This window comes from Garra rufa, unplaced genomic scaffold (assembly GCF_049309525.1).
Source record: "Garra rufa unplaced genomic scaffold, GarRuf1.0 hap1_unplaced_013, whole genome shotgun sequence".
NCBI lineage: Eukaryota > Metazoa > Chordata > Actinopteri > Cypriniformes > Cyprinidae > Garra > Garra rufa.
In genome coordinates this window covers 336,881-345,000 of record NW_027394288.1, presented here as the reverse complement: position 1 = coordinate 345,000, position 8,120 = coordinate 336,881, and the positions used below count along the sequence as shown (strand labels likewise).

Sequence of the window (8,120 nt, the reverse complement as noted above, 5' to 3'; positions counted from 1 at the left end):
TTTAGGGTATGGACTAATGAACTGTATTCTTTTAACAGAGTTTACCTGTTTTTAGGGTATGGACAAATGAACTGTATTCTTTTAACAGAGTTTACCTAGTTTTATCGTGTTGTTTTAAAGTCTTTTATGTGAACCTTGTAAATACACCAAATCTATTTAAACCAATTTTCTTTTATGTCTCATTCTTTTAACCACTAGTCATCTCTCACAGTTAAATCTGACCCCATTTTAGTCTTGTAACTCGGCTGATAAGGCCGATTGTTACACTTTTATGGGAGACCGCCTGGGAATACCAGGTGCTGTAAGCTTTTGCCTTTTCTTCACTATTTATATAATATGCTGGCTTTTACGGAGGCTGATCTTTAAATAGCCCACTTTTTGGAGCAGCCCTCGCTTACGGCCATACCGCCACCTGAGAGCGCTAGAGAGCAACAGGAAGTGGTTGGCAGCAGTTGGGAGAGGAAGGCTCTCCTCCATTTTGTGTTTGATTTTTTTTGTTTGTTTTGTGAGTGGTTTTACTTTAAGTTAGTTTTTTTGTGTTTTTTTCATTTATAAAACCACCTAACAGCAGCATTTTTGCTGGCTGGAGGGTGGTTAAACCTTTTTTTTCTTAACTTATTTTTCTTTAAAAAAAACGGACGGATTAATGGATTACGAAACAGAACTGGCTGGAGAGAGACGGATGGCAAACGACACTGGACTGGCAGGAGGAACACGCACGGCAATGGACACTGGCCTGGCTGGAGGAACATGCACGGCAAACGAGACTGGACTGGCAGGAGGAACACGCACGGCAAACGACATTGGACTGAATAAACGACCACGAGCTACAAATGGAAAAAAACAGGAAGTAAGAGAAAAGTTTGTTGAGCGACAATATTTAAAGGAAGCTACAGTGATTGTGAATGTGGAGAATGTGATTGGGGTGAGAGCGGAGGACATTATTAAAGCTGTAACGGAACAATGTGGACATGGCAAAATTTTAGCACTAAGACCAAGACAAGGGAAAGAATACGAACTGACAATGGAAAAAGAAGAAACGTGTGAAAAACTAATTGATGGACTAAGAATAAAAGGAGTGGACTGTGAAGTAAAAAATCTACAAAACAGGGATTATGTTGTTTCCTTCATGCACCTGCCTGTCTACCTGGATGACAAAGAAATTTTAGGAAAATTGGAGGGATGGGGAGTTGATCCCATTACCAAAATTAAAAGAAGACGCTACCCGGGCACCGACATTGAAGATGGAACAAGGTTCCTTAAGGTGAGGTTCCCCAAGCAAGTGGCATCGTTGCCATATAGCACACGGCTAGAAACAGCCGAAGGGCCGCAGTACTTCCGGGTGATGCACAGCCATCAGGTGAAGACCTGTAGGCTGTGCATGAGCCCGGATCACCTGCTAATAGAATGCCCAAATTTTGTGTGCTACAAATGTGAGGAGAGGGGACATTTTGCACGAGATTGCAATGCTGTCAGGTGCCCGGGGTGTCAGGAAGTTTTAAATAAATGTGAATGTTGGATGGAGGGAGAGGAAGGAGGAAGGGAAGAACAGGTGGGCAGACAGGTGCATGAAGGAAACAACGAGGAGGAAGGACTACAACAAAAAGAAACGGAAGGAGGACCGAGCTGCAGAGAGGAAGGAGAAAGAAGAGAAGACAACATTAATAATAACGAACAAACAGTGGAGCAGGACACTCAATGGACAGAGATGGAGATGTCAGACAGTTTTAATACTTTTCTGGGTGATGTGGAGAGAGATGGACAAGGAAGGTTGGATCAAGTTAAAGAAACGGACAATGAAGAGGGAATAAAGATGGACAAAATGGACAAAGACAGAGGAGGGAAAGGACAAATAAGAAGGAGAGCACTGAAGGTAAAACCAAATTTGGAAAGTGCAAGAAAAAAGATTATGACAGAGACTAACAGATTTGATGTGCTAAGGGTCCTGGAGGGAGAAAATGATGAATAATGATTTTTATATATTTTTTTTATTTACTTTTAATGGTTTTAAGTTGTGTTGCTTTTAATGCAAGGGGTCTGATGGACATGAGGAAGTTTGAAAAAGTAAAAGAAAAATGTAAAAGGGAAGACATTGTTGCATTACAAGAAACAAACTGGAGAGAAAATGTGATGAATGATTATAAAAAGAGATGGGATGGAGGTATTTTATATAATAATGGAGATGGGCGGGCTGGGAGAGGTGTGGCTTTTTTAATGAAGGACGATGTTTTTAAAGTGAGTAAAAGTGTGTATAAGGACAAGATGGGGAAATGTTTGGTAGTTGAGACAAAATATGAAGGAAGAGATTTGATTTTAGTAAATGTACATGCACCAGTGGAAGATAAGGAAAAGAAAGAGTTTTTTTAATGTTTTAAGAAACATTGTAAAGAAGTATAAAGAAATAATTATGATGGGGGATTTTAACACAGTTTTTAGTAAACAGGATATGGCTGAAGGAATGGTTTTTAAAACAGATACAGGAAGAAAAGAATTAAAAGCATTAATGGATGAAAATAATATGATAGATGTGTGGAGAGAAAGAAATGAAAAGAAAAAAGAATTTTCGAGAAGACAAATAGTAGGGCAGTTTGTATGCCAAACTAGAATTGACTATGTTTTATGTACAAGAAATGTGGAGAATTTTATAGAAAATATTAAGTACAAAGAAACAAGTTTTAGCGATCATAAGATTTTATCTTTTAAGTTGGACTGGAGTCAAATGCAAAGAGGTCCGGGAGTATGGATTTTAAATACACAGATTTTAAAGAATGAAGATTATGTTTTAAAAGTGAAAGAAATTATAGAAAAAGAAAAGGAAAATGGAATGTATGAAGAGGATAAGAGAATATGGTGGGAGAGTGTAAAGTTTTTAATCAAAAAATTCTCAATCAGGTATTGTAGTGTTATTCAGAAATGCAAAAGATTCAAAGAAAGAGGAATAAAGGAAAGTTTGGAAATGGAACTGAATAAAGAATTTCAAGACATACAAAAGATAAAGGAAATGGAGGGGAAACTGAAAGAAATAGAAGAAAAGGAATATGAGGGGGCGAGGTTAAGAAGCAAAGCAAAATATGTGGTGGAGGGAGAAAAATGTACAAAGTTCTTTTTTGATCTGGAAAAAAAGAGAGGGAAAGCTGAAACGATAAAAGAAATAAGAGGGGAAAATGGGGAAATTGTAGAAGGGAATGAAAAGATTTTAAAAGAAATAAAGAATTTTTATGAGGATCTGTTTAGTGCAAGGGGGGTGGAAGAGGAGGAAAAAAAGGAACTGTTGAATCAGATAAAAGCAAAAGTCAGTGAGGAACATAAAAAAGAATGTGACCAAGAAATCAGGGAAGACGAGATTGAAAGAGCAATAAATCAACTGAATAAAAAGAAAAGTCCAGGAATAGATGGTTTGGGAACTGAATTTTATGTTTGTTTTAAAGAAGTTTTAACAAAGATTTTAAATGAGGTTTTTAAAGAAATTTTTGAAAAGGAAGAGATTAATGAAAGAACAAGGATGGGGTTAATGAAATTGATATATAAAAGGAAAGGAGAAAAAGTAGATCTAAAAAACTACAGACCAATCACGATGTTGAATACAGATCTTAAGATTTTAGCGAAGGTTTTAGCAAACAGATTAAAGGAAGTAATGCCAAGTATAATTAAAACAAACCAAGCATATGGAGTCAAAGGAAGAGATATAGCCGACATAACAATGAGTATAAGGGACACGATATGGTACATGAAAGAAAAAAATGAAGAAGGATATATAATTAGTTTGGATTTTGAAAAAGCTTTTGATAGGGTTGAGCACGGGTATTTATTTGAGGTTTTAAGGAGTTTTGGGTTCGGGGAAAATTTTATTAAATAAATTGAGATTTTATATAAGGGTGCACTAACAAAGATAAAATGTAATGGGTTTTTAACAGAGTGTTTTAAAATAACAAGGTCAATAAGACAGGGTTGTCCACTCTCAGCATTATTGTACTCACTTGTTTCTGAACCCTTGGGACTGGCTATAAAACAGAATGAAAGAATAATAGGGATAGAAATTGAGGGAAATAAGGCTGAGGGGGAAGTTTTTCAATATGCTGATGACACAACAATAATTGTAAAGGGAAAAGAGAGTGTTAAAGAAGTTATGAAGTTGGTAAAAGAATATTGTAGTGGGTCTGGAAGTAAAGTAAATGAGGAGAAAACGGTATATATGAGATTTGGTAAAGCTATGGTTTTAATGGATTGTTTTAATTTTAAGGAAGTGGAAGAAATGAGGATTTTAGGAGTTGTAATGGGAAAGAATGAGAGGAAAGTAAGAGATGAAATGTGGGAGCAACTAGTAACAGATATAGAGAGAAGATTAAATTTTTGGAAATTGAGAACTTTAAACTTGAAGGGGAAGGTTTTAATATTGAATGTTTTAATGGTTTCTAAACTTTGGTATGTTTTATATGTTTCTGAAATACCTTTATGGACAGAACGGAGGTTGAAGAAATGTTTTCTTGACTTTTTATGGGAGGGGAAACCAGCAAGGATTGCACATAATACGATTTTAGGGGCGATAGAGAAGGGGGGCTTAGGTTTAATGATGTGGAACAGCGAAAAAATGCGTTGAGAGTAAAAATTGTTAAGAAATACCTGCAACAAGATAACAAAACTGAGTGGAAAAAAACAATGAAATACTTTTTAAACAAATGTGGGGATTTTAACATGGGGGACGGAATATTATGGATGAAAACAAAAATTTGGATGACGGAAGGATTACCCGAATTTTATAGAGAAATTTTTAGTGCCTGGGGGAATTTTTTAACGAAAATCGAGTACAATCCGCATGGAAGAGAAAACATTTTAAATCAACCTCTGTTCTTAAATAACAACATTTTAAAACAAGAGAAAGCAATATTTTTTAAAAAATGGATGGATGTGGGGATAACAAGAGTGAGAGATGTTTTGTATGAATTTAAAGAGGGTTTTTTACCGATACAATATATTGTGGATGCGATGGAGGAAGCAAAAGAAGAATACAGTAAACAAGAAATAACAAATAAATATGAAATTATTAAAAATGCAATACCCAAAGAGTGGATTAAAAGAATAGAGAGTATGGAAGGAGAGCAAACAGAGGGAAATATTTTTGTGAAACTGGGGGGAAAAATGTATGATTTTAAAGAATGTACTGTAAAAATGTTTTATTGTGTTTTTAGAGATGGTGTTTTTAAAGAGCCGATTGTAAATAAGTACTGGGTGGAAAAATTCAAGGATCTAAAAGAAGAATGTATATGGAGAAACATGAGGGGGAGGTGTGTTGAAACAAAGTTAGGATGTTTGGAATATTTTATAAGGCATAAAGCGGTTTTTACTGAGTCTGTTTTAAACAAGGTGGGAATGGAACAAAATCCAATGTGTAAAGTGTGTCATGAAAAAGAAGAGGGGATTTTACATTTGTTTTTATATTGTAAAGAATTGGAGGATTTTCTAAGGAAATGTAAATGTTTAATTAAAGATGTGAGCGAAGGTTGGGATGAAAGTGTAATGGAATGGAAAAGAGTAGTGATGTTTGGTTGGGAAAAGAAGGGTCAACACAAAAAGTTTATAAATCTGTGTATAATGTTAATGAAAAGCGCAATTTGGGAAAGAAGAATTGTGGCCAAAAAAGAAAAAATGGTGTTAGAGGTTTGGACTGTTTTTAAAAGGAAAATAGAAGTATATGTAGAACAATTATATGTGTATTTTAAAAGTGAAAATATGCTGAAAGCTTTTTATGATGTTTTTACACCAACAGTTTGTAATGTTTTAGAGAATTTCATGTGCAAATTGCCAGGAAGAGAAAGAGCTTTCTAAATCTTAAGTATAAAAGGCATGATTTTAAACAAAAAATACGAGATGAGTAGATTATATTTTATCTTATTTTTAATTTTTTTTTCTTTTCTTTCGTCTTTGTGTGGACAACTATATTGTATTGTTGATGTTTCTATTGGTTGAAAATTCATCTTATGTTTAATGTGTTCCTTTTGCTTTGTTGATGATAATGTGATGTATTTTTTCATGTTTATTTATTTTATGTCGTGAGACTTCTAATGTGAAGCACACATTGGAAAATTTGTATTATGAAATTTCTTTAATAAAAAAAAAAAAAAAAAAAAAAAGAGCGCCCGATCTCGTCTGATCTCGGAAGCTAAGCAGCGTCGGGCCTGGTTAGTACTTGGATGGGAGACCGCCTGGGAATACCAGGTGCTGTAAGCTTTTGCCTTTTCTTCACTATTTATATAATATGCTGGCTTTTACGGAGGCTGATCTTTAAATAGCCCACTTTTTGGAGCAGCCCTTGCTTATGGCCATACCGCGCTGAGAGCGCCCGATCTCGTCTGATCTCGGAAGCTAAGCAGCGTCGGGCCTGGTTAGTACTTGGATGGGAGACCGCCTGGGAATACCAGGTGCTGTAAGCTTTTGCCTTTTCTTCACTATTTATATAATATGCTGGCTTTTAGAAAGACGTGTTTTACCGCTCTATTTATTACAATCATTTACATGTATTATAGAGTTTTAAGTGTTTTACATGTTTTTTAGGCCATTTTATTACTCTTAACATTTTAAGTGTATGTGTCTTTAATAAATGGATGGTTGGCCTGTCATGTGACTAGACACATGACAGGAAGCAGGAAGTACAACTGTATAAGAGAGCAGCATGACAAACAAAGGACAGTCACCAAACTGTTGGATTGAGGAGTTGCTAATTTTAGAGCTCACCATTCCATTCACCACCTGCAAACTTTGGATTACACTTTCTGTGGATTGTATATACACTGGTGGACACTCACATTGGACTTATCAACACACTGGGGTTCTTGGACTGTTTTTAGGGTATGGACAAATGAACTGTATTCTTTTAACAGAGTTTACCTGTTTTTAGGGTATGGACAAATGAACTGTATTCTTTTAACAGAGTTTACCTAGTTTTATCGTGTTGTTTTAAAGTCTTTTATGTGAACCTTGTAAATACACCAAATCTATTTAAACCAATTTTCTTTTATGTCTCATTCTTTTAACCACTAGTCATCTCTCACAGTTAAATCTGACCCCATTTTAGTCTTGTAACTCGGCTGATAAGGCCGATTGTTACACTTTTATGGGAGACCGCCTGGGAATACCAGGTGCTGTAAGCTTTTGCCTTTTCTTCACTATTTATATAATATGCTGGCTTTTACGGAGGCTGATCTTTAAATAGCCCACTTTTTGGAGCAGCCCTCGCTTATGGCCATACCGCGCTGAGAGCGCCCGATCTCGTCTGATCTCGGAAGCTAAGCAGCGTCGGGCCTGGTTAGTACTTGGATGGGAGACCGCCTGGGAATACCAGGTGCTGTAAGCTTTTGCCTTTTCTTCACTATTTATATAATATGCTGGCTTTTAGAAAGACGTGTTTTACCGCTCTATTTATTACAATCATTTACATGTATTATAGAGTTTTAAGTGTTTTACATGTTTTTTAGGCCATTTTATTACTCTTAACATTTTAAGTGTATGTGTCTTTAATAAATGGATGGTTGGCCTGTCATATGACTAGACACATGACAGGAAGCAGGAAGTACAACTGTATAAGAGAGCAGCATGACAAACAAAGGACAGTCACCAAACTGTTGGATTGAGGAGTTGCTAATTTTAGAGCTCACCTTTCCATTCACCACCTGCAAACTTTGGATTACACTTTCTGTGGATTGTATATACACTGGTGGACACTCACATTGGACTTATCAACACACTGGGGTTCTTGGACTGTTTTTAGGGTATGGACAAATGAACTGTATTCTTTTAACAGAGTTTACCTGTTTTTAGGGTATGGACAAATGAACTGTATTCTTTTAACAGAGTTTACCTAGTTTTATCGTGTTGTTTTAAAGTCTTTTATGTGAACCTTGTAAATACACCAAATCTATTTAAACCAATTTTCTTTTATGTCTCATTCTTTTAACCACTAGTCATCTCTCACAGTTAAATCTGACCCCATTTTAGTCTTGTAACTCGGCTGATAAGGCCGATTGTTACACTTTTATGGGAGACCGCCTGGGAATACCAGGTGCTGTAAGCTTTTGCCTTTTCTTCACTATTTATATAATATGCTGGCTTTTACGGAGGCTGATCTT

At 35.9% G+C, this 8,120-nt stretch overlaps 2 non-coding genes across 2 annotated transcripts; both read left to right on the top strand.

The window, feature by feature from the left end:
• The first annotated feature begins 6,309 nt into the window (after window positions 1–6,309).
• Window positions 6,310–6,428, top strand: LOC141314860 (5S ribosomal RNA). The gene has a single exon (XR_012350405.1). It is a non-coding gene; the product is annotated as a 5S ribosomal RNA (ribosomal RNA).
• An 801-nt stretch (window positions 6,429–7,229) lies between these two features.
• Window positions 7,230–7,348, top strand: LOC141314859 (5S ribosomal RNA). Its single transcript, XR_012350404.1, has one exon. It is a non-coding gene; the product is annotated as a 5S ribosomal RNA (ribosomal RNA).
• Window positions 7,349–8,120: the final 772 nt, after the last annotated feature.